Source organism: Dipodomys ordii, unplaced genomic scaffold (genome assembly GCF_000151885.1).
Source record: "Dipodomys ordii isolate 6190 unplaced genomic scaffold, Dord_2.0 Scaffold45, whole genome shotgun sequence".
Classification (NCBI taxonomy): Eukaryota; Metazoa; Chordata; class Mammalia; order Rodentia; family Heteromyidae; genus Dipodomys; species Dipodomys ordii.
In genome coordinates, this window is record NW_012267261.1 from 2,471,230 (window position 1) to 2,485,512 (window position 14,283).

The following is a 14,283-nucleotide window of genomic DNA, read 5'->3' on the forward strand; positions in this document are numbered from 1 at the left end:
ATACATACATATACATATATATATATATATATATATATATATATATGGTTATGGTCCTGGAGTTTGAAACCATGCCCTATAGCCACGTTTTATCAATCAGGATGTGCCTCCATAGGCCTGGACAGCAAGCCTTTTATTTATGCTTTCTTCATAGCTGGAATAGCAGGCATTCACCACAATGGTGCTCAGCCTTTTCTGTTGAGATGATGACTCACAAACTTTTGGAGTTTGCTGGCCTTGAACTGTGATCTTTCCAATCTTAGTCTCATAAGCAGCTGTGAATACAAGTGGGAGCCCTGCCCATCTCCCATGTAGGTTTCTTGAAGAGAAAAATGACTTAGACTGCTATTGTGATCTGGCCCTATCTTTATTTTTTGGTGCAGTTATTTCTACTTCTCTCAGTGCTGTTTTACTCAGTAAAAATGACAATGCTGCCATGCATGTTTAGTTAATTATTAGATATCTACAGCATTGATCATCTGGAAAATTAGAAAAATATTAAATTTTACTAGCCCTATGTTTATTTTGCCAACATTATAAAGAATTTTACAGAAAGAGAAGAGTAATAAACTCTTTAAATTCTACTTTTGAAAATAGAGATACTCTATAGAACACTCAAATACCAATAAGATTTTTATAATCTAAATGAACAAAGCAAATTATTAAAATAAGTAAGTACATTTTATTATATTAGGGCTTGGAAAAAATTCCAAAAACATTGATATGTATACATATATGTTTTTTGGAATTATATATATATAATCATATATATATGTATGATTATCTATAAAAGTATGGGCAGAACCCAAACAGACAAGACAGAAAAGAAGGAAAAATATACTATATAAGCTCACATTCTTATTTTAAGTACAAAGATTCCTCATGTCTGATACTGGGCTATTAGAACAACAACATGGTAGTCTCCCATGATTATTCTTACAGACAGATATCCTTTGTTGAACATTTTAAGAGAGGTTGTGAAAATTAGTCTTCCATTGCACCATGTTCCTCATAGATTAAAGTGAGGATTTTAATCCTGGCAGTGTTCTCTTCAGTTAATTCTTTGAAAGACTCCATGACACACTTTCCCTTCCCCCAGTTTTGAGAAATCTGTTGTGGCAAGAATAATAATGACAAGTGATAATAACTTACCCAAAGGTAATTTTAGAACTAGAAGAAAAACTACCATTTAGACTTCCATACAGCTTGCTTTTCTCTCAAACATGAAGGTCTAAATTCTTAACTTTATTTTTGCAGTGCTAGAGTTCAAATTTAGGGCAAGGACAAATGATCTCCCTCTGAACTACATCTCCAGACCAAATTCTGCAATTGTAAGTTTCTAAACATGAAAAGTCTAAGGTAACACAAATACACACATTTTTTACATTCCAATCCTGTGCAAATCTTCTAATCCATCAGTTTGGAGCAGTATCAGGAGCCAAGCACGGTCATTGATAGCTGTAAGCCCCTGTAAACACTGATTGCAATCACTACCATGTGGCTCTATAGTGGTATGCAAGGAAGCCCAAGATCTTCCGTTCTTCACTCCCTCTCTCTCTCCCAGTGTCTGGAAGGGAGGGAAACAGTGCATAGCAAGTGTTGGGTTTATGAAGACTTGCTCCAAGTGGAGATGCCTCGGTGTTGTTTCTAGAAACTCTGAGGCTACAGCTTTGAGAAAGTGTGTAGGAAACATTAATATATTTCACAGAGAAATCAAATGCAAGGTGTCAAGAAATACTGACATGGGGGATAAGAGTTCAAGGTTTTATGCCACAAAGGCTACATTTAATCCAGAGGCTCACCATTGGATAAACTACTCAGCTTGAGTAAGGGGGGGGGGAGAGGGTGTTTTTTTGTTTTTTTAAACCAGCAATAGTAGCGCTTTAGAGGAGTAGTGTGAATTACAGGAGATACTATGTATACAGAGAGCCTAGTCTGGTGATTATTGCCTAGTGGGTACTAACAAGAAAATGAGTTATTTAACAGGATTTCATTTCTAAATTCTAAATTCTAGAATTTCTAAATTCTAGAAACGATTTTTCTTTTATTTAGTTTTATTTATTCTGTTGTATTGTATCTAATTTTTTGGTGGTAGTATTCACAGCCCTGTCCTTGCTAGACAAATATTCTGCAACTTGAACTGTCCCCAGCAGTTTTGGCTTTATTTTTCAGATAGAGTTTTAAATTTTTATCTGAGGCCTGCCAGAACCACAATCCTTCAGATTACATCTCCCATATAGCTGTTGGGATGTCAGCTGTGAGCCACCATACCCAGCTTATTGATTGAGATGAAGTCCCACTAACTTCTTGCTTGATCCTGAATAGCAGGAGTTAGAGATGTATCCATTATGCCAGGCCTTGAGGCAACTCTTTAAAACAATGATATTTTGAAGGTTTCAATTTTTTTCTTTTGTCTTTTTGGTGCTGTTCCTAGGCACTGGGGCTTGAACTCAAGACATTGTGCTTTCATTTGGCTTTTCTGCACAAGACTGGTGTTCTACCACTGGAGACACATCTCTACTTTCTGGCTTGTTGCTGGTTACTTGGAGATAAGAGTCCCAAGGACTTTCTCCCTAAGCTTATTCTGATCTGTAATCTTCAGACCTCAGCCTCATGAGTAGGTAGGATTATACACGTGAGCCACAAGTGCTGAGCTTCAAATTTATTTCTGAGCAGAAAAGAACTACTTGTCTCACAATAGCGAAGCACTATAGTATAATGAGCTCACTGATAACTATTTTTACATCAGCTGAGAGCAACTACATTGAATAACATCAACTTAATTTGAACACTGGGGCATTATACATTTACCATTGAGGAATTTGTCAGCTTTAGTTGTTTTGAAGAAGGGTCTCATTATGTACCCCAGGATAGCCTCAAACTTGCAATCTTCCTACCCTTGCCGCCCAAGGATTGGGATTAGAGTTAGGCACCACCATACCTGGCATCAACCTGCAGTGTTCTAAGTTGAGTGCTGATAAAGATTTTTGAAACCCTCAGGACAGAATGTGTAAAAGATTTTAACTGTCAAAAGGTGGTATAAGGTGGTGAATGTAACCCAGCCATCTGGAGGGCTGTTGACATTGAGGCTGTGACAAAACCAGTTTTAATCAAATAGGAAACACAAGTGAAAGCAATTGCGCAATACCTAGCCAGACAACAGGGCCATTCTTCTGAAGGCTCCTGTAGGAGTCAGGCTTGTGAGTACAGCCATCATGGGACCCACTGGGAGAGACCCAGAGCACTGCATGTCCTCAGGGAGTTGAAATGAAGACAGATTCAGGAACAGTCTGGAAAACCCACATCCGGTCATTCTATTTTTTAAAAAGTCATTAGCAACTCCACCTAAAGGAGACATTTAAGAAAAGAGAGAAGGAAAAACATCACCCAAGTTGTTCAATGAAAATGGCATCATTTCTAAAATGAACTTTAACTAAAACATGTGGGTTTAAAAAAATCTGTATTACTTCAATGAAGTAAAAAGACATCCGTGATGTTATTGTCTAAGTTGTTTTCTAAATGAACATTCAGCCTTCACTGTGGCTGTGCGATTCTGATCTTCCCTGGATGAGCACACCTGGGCTGTTGAGCAACTGGTACCCCAGGAACCATGAGTCACAGGGGCATTAACTGGTAGGTCAAGAGCATCAGGAACACAGTCAGTCCTACAATGACGCATTTCCACCTGCATAGAAACACTTGCTGCCCACAAAGTAATTATGCATGAAGTCCTTGGAAAGGGGAAGGAGGAGGAGGGCACAGGGGGCCAGGTCTGGGAGCTTCTCTGAGGAAGATGCTGGGTAGTTAGCCTCCTCTCTGGCTTTTTTTCCCCATCGTGGGCCCTGAACTGGATACTGTCCTGAAGGCTAGTGCTCTACCACTTGAGCCACAGCTCCACTTCCAGCTTTTTCTGCTTATGTGGTACTCAGGAATCAAACCCAGGGCCTCATGCTTGCAAGGCAAGCACTCTACCACTAAGCCACCTTCCCAGCCCCTCCTCTCTGGCTCTCTTCTCAAGAAATGTATGTATCAGTACATACATTTTCCCACGAGGCTGGGAATATTCCCATTCAATTCCATGGCCTTAGTGACATACACTGCTGTTGGGTGCCACATAGAACTAAGCATAGGGTTAATAACTCAATACAATCTCATAGGCTAAAAACTTTCTCAGGTCCAGAAAATACTACCCATAGATCACAGTGAGTCTGTGTCTGTTGGAAACCTTTGGGACAAGGAATATATAGCTGGAGGTACAATAATCTGGGATCTTTTTTAAACCAAAGGACCATGGGATCTGGTAAGTAAAGAGCTCAGAGCAGCAACAAGCTCTATAAATGCAGAACTCTTCTCTGTGAGCCAGGCAGGAGTCACCAGAGGCTGATGGCCAGGTAAGCCTACTCTTCCAGTCCCTCAGGTTACCTAATTCTTCCCAATCTGAAAAGCAAGATCTTTCCCCTACCCCCCCCCAGGTTAGTTCATTAAATTCTTCTATTCTTCTGGAACTATTTCCAATTTTTTTTTCAGGGTCCTCATTTGGACACGTCATGATCAACAATTTTCTTGATCTATCTCGATTATTAGAATTTACTTTCTATTTGAAACTCTCATGTTCTTTTCTGTTTGTTTATTTTTCTTTGGCTGGACTAGAGTTTCAAATCAGGACTTTGTGCTGGCTCTCTACATATTCTATCACTTAAGCTACACCTCCAGCCCTTTTGGGCTTGAGTTTCACTTTTGATGGATTAAATTCATCAATGAAAGAAATTATCAGAGATTTAACGAAGTCTAAATGGACATTGAGGTTGAAATTTTCTCCCAAATTAAATCCCTATTTTTTCCCTAGTGTTCTTAGAATCTATGTGTATAATATCATTTTTGTTAAGATATTTCAAATGATTCAAACACCAAATAATATTCAAACTAAAAACTTAGTTGTTATTATTTAATGTGTCCAAGAGACATGAAGTTCTGGAATCTCTGAAAAAAAGCCCAAAACCAAGTAGAAAAATAATTCATATTCTGCTTGTGTTTTATTTGTTCATATGGATCTGTCTGTCTAATTAGGCTTATGTTCTTAGAAGGAAAATTTAATATTTGATTCATTTTTCTTGTGTCTTTAACATATTGCCTCTCATTTTTGTTTTGTTAATAAATATATGTTGAACTATTTCGATTTCAAGTTAAAGCTCTGCATTTTTCACATTTTAATTACTATCAAATAACTAATTTATGGTTAAAAAAACATAAAAATGATCCCCAGGTTCTCATTTCAAAATGTCCACATCTACATACATATATTTTACCTTGATCAGACACACTTCCTTTATCACTTTCCCTCATCCTTCTCTCCACCTTTCCAAACCAATCTTGGACTTCACTCTTCCATTTTCACAAATATGAATAAATTATTTTGATCATATAGACCCTTCTTCACCATTTCCATTCTCCCTCCACCATCAAGCCTATACTTCAAGGCTTTTATATCAATTAGTATAAATCAGTTCAACATAGCACTACTTTAATCTAGACAAGTACATGAAAAGCACATTTTCCTAGGATCATGATAGAAGAGATTCAAAGTCATTATCAAGGATGACTGCAAAAGAAAAAGCAAAAGTCCAGGAGGTGGTGGTTCATATCTGTAATCCAAGCTAGGGTCTAGAAGATCATGTTGTGAAGCTAGTCCAGGCACAAAAGTCCACAAGAAGAAAACACTATTGCTGTCAGTGGGGTAGGGCAGGGGCCCTTCTGCTCAGCTTTGTTTTTTGGACCCTTACTAAGAGTAGAGGGGTATGTTCTCCTAGTCATTTGGCAGAAGCCAGATAATCCGTAGGGCAGAGACCAAGTGTCCCCAGGCATCCTGGAATCACTTGTCAAGCTTTTTAGCATCATCTCTTTTCACACCCAGCACTACAATTGCAAGCAAGGATACTGCGAGGGGTGGGCAGAGTCTCAAGTGAGCATGAGTGAAATGGCCTTTGAATCCTCACTGGAGTACACTTTTCCCCAACTATTACATTTTACAAAACATAAGCCATGTCAGTTATGGAGTACTGTGTTTAATACAAGGCAAGGTGTTTCACATCTCTATTCATAATTATAAGCTACCCTGTACGTGGCATTTTCTGTGCACTGAGCAGAATTCATTGTGTACATTCTTCAGACCTACACACACGTCTATATAGTAGGCATGGCTTTCAGCCACATTTGACAAATTAGGAATGTGAGATACAGGATCTTCCTCAAGAATATTCAACCAAGAAGTATAGATGTTGGAGTTCAAAACCAGAAAGAGAATCTATACCAGACTGTGTACTGAGACACATTAGATTTCACTGATTTGGCCATATACATACATACATACATATATATATATATATATATATATATATTCATTTAGACAAGAAAGGCTGAAGTATGGAGGCAGTGGTGAGCCCTGTATCAGTTCAGAATCCTCTCCAACTTCCCTGCGGTCACAACCTGGCTCTGCACCTTGTCACCACGTGACTGAGAGCCTTTCAAGGCTGTAGACCCAACCTCTCCGCTTCCCACTCATCCCTCTCATTTCTGTATGACATCATGCTAGACTCTCCCTTGGCTTCTGCTTTCCTGTGTCATCATAGCCAAACACATCCAACTCACGTGGCTTTCTATAACCTGCCTATTTCACTTTTCCCAAAGTATCTCTCACTGCTTAAAATATAGGTTCATGTTCTGTGAAGTTTATTCATCATTTTTCCATTGTCATATTTTGAGTTTTTTTTTAATGACACATTCAATTCACATAGTCTTCCCTCTAATGTGTGTTTCTTCTTTGGTCTCTCTCAACATTCACATTGTATCCTGTTGTTTTTTTTTAATTGCAATTAAATTTCATTTATTAGACTCTGACAACTGCAGATCTTCATGCAGACTACTTCTGTAGTATTTGAATGTTTAGTTACCAGTCTTTAAAAATGATCATTGTGCATATTATTTGTACAAAAAATTAATTTCATTATGATATTTTCATATATATTATATAATGTTATTTGGGGGGGGTGAATCTAAAATGAAGTCACAGATTTCCTATTTATTCTACTTCTCCAAGCAAGGTGATGAATTTTAAGCTCTTTACAACGTTCAATATCAGTCTCGTCACCGGATGTGGATCTCTATAAGAAAGAGAAATGCAATGCACTATTCCATGCTAAAATTTGCATCCCAGTCTTGGGCACAGCTCAAAATTCAAGAGAAAGGGACAAACTATCTTACATATCAGGAAATGGGCACACTTAATCAGTAGAATCAGTGAAAAATAGTAATTACTGTACGGATCATGTAAGACTCTCGCATAATGCAAAAGCAGAATATTTTATGTTGTTAGATGTATATACCTTCATGCTTGAAAAATACTGACCACCTTAGACTGAGCAGGAGATTATCCACAGGCTTATAAATGTGAAAATCAAAATGGAAACTTGTAAACTTTCATTCAATAACAACAACACCCAAACAACTAACTTGTATGTGTGCTCATTTTCAAACACTAGATTTTGCACAGCTGTCTGGAACTTTGACAGAGCATTCAGGACCCTGCCAAGAACATAAGCAAGGAAATCAGTCTAAACCTAGACCAACCCAACTTAAGTATTCAAAAGCATTTACCTCTGAATGTTCAGAAAACTGAGTTGGAATCAAATTATAAAACATTCTTGCACTTGGGAAGTAATTTCTTTTCCTTTAGATGAAACCAAAACACACCTTTTCAAAGTTTGAAGCCTTTGAGACTCAAACATCAAGTTCAAGACCAGCATCCATCATTCTGGAATCTGCATTGAGAATCAAGAAAGACGTAAGGAACATCCGGTTAGGTTAATGAGTACCAGATGCTGCCATGAACCACAGCCTGTGTGGTTTCCTTTCTAGTAATCACAAATGCATTCTCCTTGAAAGAGACAATTCTTACCTTTCTACAGTTTTACCATACAAATATGTATCCATAAGGCATTAGTAATCTTTATAAAATGAACTACAACACTATTATTTTGTGTTTCTTTTTCTCAAAATTTGGTCATATTTATCTAGTTTTAATATATAGTAAAGATTATTCATTCTTTGGGAAGTTTTCCATTGTGTAACCATACCACAATTTACTTATCTGTCTCATTTTAGTGGACATTTTGTGTGTATGTGTGTATGTGCTGATAATGGGAATTGAACTCAGGACTAGAACACTCTTCTTTAGATTTTTAATTTTTTTCTCAAGGCTGACTCTGTACACTTCAGATTTTTGTTGGTTTATTGGAGACAACAATCCCATAGACTTTTTTGCTCAGATTGGCTGAGAACTAAGTTCTTAGATAGGATTTTAGGTGTGAGCTACAGTGCTTGGCTGAAATATTCATAGGTTATAAAACATGGCACGATGAAATCAATAGGTTTCTTGTCTATGAACCTATTGCACACAGAAAATAATTTCTTCAATCCTATTCTTTACTCTTACTGGTGCATAAATAAAATGAAATAAATGAGAACAAACAAAATCTATATAATAAACACCGATTATAGCAAGGGAGTCACATATCTCTGAGAGCCAATTACTCACGGCAGGCAGAAGACTGAGAAAGCATGGTAGCTGGAGGCAGAAACAATGTCCTGATGAATTCATTTGTCAAAAGACACTGAGTTGGACTAACTACAAGCCAGCATCCCAGGTAATTGGCTCATTTTCTAAATTGTGACAACTCACAATGTCACAAAATGTCAGGGAACAATTATTGACAAACTACTGGCCATAAAAATCTTGTTTCAGCCAGATGTCAATAATTTATGTCTGTAATCCTAGCTACTCAGGAGGCTGAGTTTTGAGAAATGTGGTTTGAAGGCAACCAAGGCAGGAAAGTCTGAGACTTTTATCTTTAACAAACCACGAAAAACAAAAACAAAAGCCAGAAGTGAAGCTATGGCTCAAGTGGTAGAGTTCTCACTCCCAGGAACAATACAAAGGCAGGGGGGAGGGATAGGAAGGGGAGAAGGAGAGAAGAGAGAGAGAGAGAGAAGGCAGGAAAGAGAGTTTTTAATTTGGGGAGGGGAAGGGAAAAAACAAAATGTTTAAATAGGGATCCAGGTTCACCCATTGTAACAATGAGATGTACAAGACACTATGTTGAAACGAACTTTACAACTTAGGTGGGGGGTGGGGACAGGGGGCTGGGGGGATTAAGGATCGTAGTTATGGAGGTGGGAAAGGAAGGGATGGTAGGGGGAAAAAAAGGAAGAGGTAACAGTGCTTGACAGGAAATGTACTCATTACTCATGTAACTGCAACCCCTCTGTACAGTATTTTTACAATAAAAATTGTAATAAAAAAGAAAGAAAAATGAGAAAGAAACAAGAAAAAAAGAAAAAAGAAAAAGAAAGGTAGAAAGGAAGAAAGAAAGAAAGAGAAAGAAAGAAAGAAAGATAGAAAGGAAGAAATATAGAAAGGAAAAAAGGAAGGGAGGAAGGAAGGAAGGAAGGAAGGAAGGGAGGGAGGGAGGGAGGGAGGGAGAGAGGGAGGGAGGGAAGAAGGAAGGAAGGTCAGTTGTGGCTTATTTTTCTGAATTGGTAATACAGATAGACATCTGCTTTTCTTCAGCAGAGGACTTCCTGGGCTGTTTGTGATTTCCTGGGGAGATTCCTGCAGGATTCTACTGTCTTCCCATGATATTTGTATATTCAGTCTCTCACTTTTGTATTTATTTGTCAAGCCATCTAGTTTGCCTGTGCATCAGGATATAATAAAATCTATATCATATCAGGTTTGTGAAAAATCCATTACAATTTTTCATTCTTATCTTACTGCTTGACACATATAATCTTTCTCTCCTCTTTATTAAGGTATTTAACAACGTCTCTTTATTGAGATATTTAACAATGTCTATCAGTGAATTCCAAGCAACAGCTTAACTTATATAAAAAAGTCAAACTTCAGTGCCCCAGTCTCTGTCCTGATGCTTGACTCTAGCTTGGGGGCCCTGGCCAGATCAATGGCCCCAGCATCTTTGTTTACCACGTAAGTGGGTGAATTAAGTACATGCTTCTATTGCTACATTTCCATATCTAAATGTTTTCCAACCTCCTATATATATTTCCTTAACTTATAATAATATAAGATGTGTGTGTGTGTGTGTGTGTGTGTGTGTGTGTGTGCCAAACCTAAGGGTTAAACCCAGGGACTGGGTGCTCTCCCTGAGCTTTTGTGTTCAAGGCTAGTGCTCTACCACTTAAACCACAGCTCTGTTTTCAGCTTTTTTTTTCCTTGACAGTTATTTGAGACAAGAGACTCATGGACTTCCTGCCTGGGCTGTCTGCAAACTGCAATGCTCAGATCTCAGATATCAGCATAGAATTACAGGCATGAGCCTATAGTAAACCAGATATGTGCCTGGTTTGCTAAAGAATCTTTTAAGATTAGAATGTATGGATAGAAATACAATAGAGAATCATGGTCAGAAAGTCAGAGTTTATCACCCAATAAGATCTTCTATCTTACTTTGACATAAAAATCATATGCATAGGTATGGCTGTCATATATGTGTGTGTATATATATATATATATATATATATATATATATGGACATATGCATACATAAAGAAAATGAAATGAATTACACAGTAAAAAAACAGATGTTTTTGTATGGAGTTATAATAAACCTCATTAAATCTTACATCTTAGAAATACCTACCATTCTCACTACATCTTTTCTTTTCCTTCCTTCTTTCTTTTCTTCCTTCCTTCCTTCCTTCCTTCAGTCCTTTCTTCCTTCCTTCATTCCTTTCTTCCTTTCCTCCTTCCCTCCCTCCCTCCCTCTTTATCTCTCTCTGTCTTTCTTCTTAGTTTTATTGTTTTTGTACTTTTTTATTGTAAAAATACTGTACAGAGGGGTTACAGTTACATGAGCAAGGTAATGAGTACATTTCCTGTTGAGCATTGTTACCTTGTTACCTCCTCCTTTGTTTTCCCCCTACCATCCCTTCTCTCCCACCTCCACAACTACCACCCTCCCCCCACAACCCTCCCCTCAGCCGAAGTTGTAAAGTTCATTTTCAACATAGTATTTTTGTACATTTCATTATTGCAATGGGTCAACTTGTATCCTTATTTAAGCATTTTGTTTTTTTCCCTTCCCCTCCCTGAATTAGAGAAGTGGATATACAAGATGCAGGGCACCGACATCTCATATGGTGAAAACAGGGGTTATACCATGGGGGAGGAACATACAAAGCAACAAAAAAATTCACATGGTACATTATAAATAAATTAGAAACAATAGCAAGCAAGAAAAAAGGTATTTGTGTCCCTATCTTGGGGTTCATCTTACATTTTCTTGATCCATTCAAATACTGAGGGGCATCTGGTTTGGTTCCATAGCTTAGCTATGGTAAATAATGCTGCAATAAACATAGTTGTGCTGGTAGCTTTAATATGGCCTTCATTTTATTTTTTAGTGTTGGGTGTGGGGCTTAAGTTCACTACTCTTGCTTGGCTTTCTTGCTCAATGGTGATGCTTTACTATTTGAGTCATGCCTCCAGCCTGGCCTTTTGTTCAGTAATTGAAGGTGAAAATGCTTTTCTCTGGCTGGTTTTGAACTACAATATTAAAGGTCTTAGCCTCCTGACTAAGTATGAATACAAGCATAAGCATCTGGCACCCCGTCATATTTTAAAATATGATATCCATATCTATTTAAGTTTCCTTTGATGGAATCTAAATTGTTGTTTATTCATTCACTCACAGCTTATAGACATCAAGTTAAAAAAATTCTCCCCTTAATCACAGAATCTTTATGTTTCTTGTCTACTCAGGATATGGTAGGGCATTATGTTTTGTAAACATTAAGAAACAAAGTGTTGGTTATTTCTTAACATAAAATTTAAAAAAAAATTCCCTTTTAATTTAATTTCTTTTATTTATTTTTTATGTGGTAATAAGGAATCAAACCCAGGCTTTCATGAATGCTAGGCCAGCATTCTTCCATTAAGCCACATTCCTAGCCCTTAATGTAGGATGAAAATTAAATCACAATGGAAGATATTGCATTTGCATTTATTTATTTAATTTATTTGCAACACTCATTAGTACTTCTCAGAAGACTTTTAGGCAAAGCTTTTAGAAGAGAGCTACCAGTAATACTTACTTAGCATTAGAGAAAATTTGTGCAGAGATTTTTCCAATTTCATCATGCCTTTGAAGCTAAAATTTCTCTCTTATCTCTCCAGTTGTCATAGAGAAATTGAACTGAAAAAAGCAGCTTTTCAGATCTCTAAATATTCCAACAGGACTATATTTATGCTTCTTTTTGATAGTAGACTGAAGTGAACTATCACTCATATCTCTACAAGTTTTGTGCTCATCATCACCTTAAGAAAATTACTCTATGTATTATTTTTATGGGCATTACTATACACAGAAATATGGAATTCTTTCTACAGACCGATAAACCTTGTTGCCTTCAGAAGAGTCCTGGTTAGCAACAATATGAAATCAGAAGGACTGAATCCAATCAGTTCCCTAAACATCTTTCAGACTTCGGCTTGGAATAGTCCTCTCCTTTAAGTAACATCTTACTTTGTAAACCCTAAGCAAATAAGATTGAAAGTTTATTGCTACCCTTGCATGTATATTTGCATGGTATATTGTATATAACCTACACACACAGCTATCAATCAACAGGAATGAAAACTAGAGAAGAATATACCTTAATTCTATCTTTATAGTAGTTTGAGATCTATGGTATCATGACTCTTTTGGCATCCAATGTCATCAATATAAGACATTATCTAATACAATGCTTGGTACCTATTTTATAGTCATTAATTTTTTATTGTAAAAATACCGTACAGAGGGGTTAAAATTAGAAGGTAATGAGTACATTTCTTATCAAGCATTGTTGCCTCCTCCTTTGTTTCCCCTTCCCATCCCTTTCCTAATTTGCAGTGCAAAACCTGTGAAATACGAGTAACAGATCCACTTGTCGGATAATGTTGAGGATGAAACTGATGTTCTCAGAAGTGGCCTAATATGATATGTGTAGGATTACTTATCTTTTAGGAAGAAAAAGTCATTGTTAGACAGTTATGCTATTTGTTCATAATGCATTAATATTAGTGCATTATGAATGCACTAATTCACCCTTTCTGGGCTGGTCAACCATGGACAAGTTGAACTAGGAAAAAACTCAACCACTTAAAACTTGAAGACAGAAATTATTGACAAAATCTATAAAATTACTTTAGAAAAATGAACAAAAAGATGATGGAAGCTTTTTATTTTAAAAAAGGAGCAGAAAGATATTTACTATTAGCAGAAATAAATTATAAATATATTAATTTCAATTTTATGTATAAATCCATGCTACTATGTTGGAAGTTATGAAATGAATAATTTACTAGAAATATCTATATGCACACCAACAACAAAACTTCTGAATATCAGAAATAAAAAAATCAAAAACATCCAGAGAAAGATTATCTCAAAGATACTAACAACTTATTTTAATAACAATATTCTTCCTATCCTTCAAGAATGCAGATAAAAATAAATGCATATTAGATAAAACAATTCTTAAAGGATTTAAAACTGATAGGCCTGAATTAGAAAACATAGGAAAGAATACTCTTCAAATAGAATGAAATCAGTCCAAAATGAAGGATGAATAAAGATAGAATATCATAAATGAAACTTTTAAAATGAGGAAAGATATTAATAAATATTTATCAATTACATTAATTGGTATCTCAGCCTCTGACTGGGTTTACAGTGTAGACAAAACTAAATTATATTTCAGAAATGGTGTTTGACAAGAGTTCCCTTCCATGGTGCTTTTCAGTAAATGAAGAGAGTAACAAAAGAGAGGCTATATTCCAAAAAGAGAAGGAAGAGATTGGTAGTCAAGAAAGTGTTGACAGAGACAGCTATAAGGTTCTGAGAAACAGAGTAGGAACAGAGAATGGTAGGAAACAGTCTACAACTTCAACCCTGACTTCCTGAAGGTACAAGAAAGCCAAAGATGTAACCACAAGTTGAGCTAGGCAGTCTTGTTGAAAAAATTTGGTAGTCACAATTACATGAGAAACCCACTGTTCTGAAAAGTCTTAAAGCCAGTGTGGGGATATGATATGCCAGTGATTCCTCCTGCATAACAGATGACCACTGGAGAAGATGTCCACTGCATTGTTCCCTGCATCTTGGAGCAATACAACCAGATACCACCTTCTTCCTCCTCCTCCTCCTCCTCCTCCTCCTCCTCCTCCTC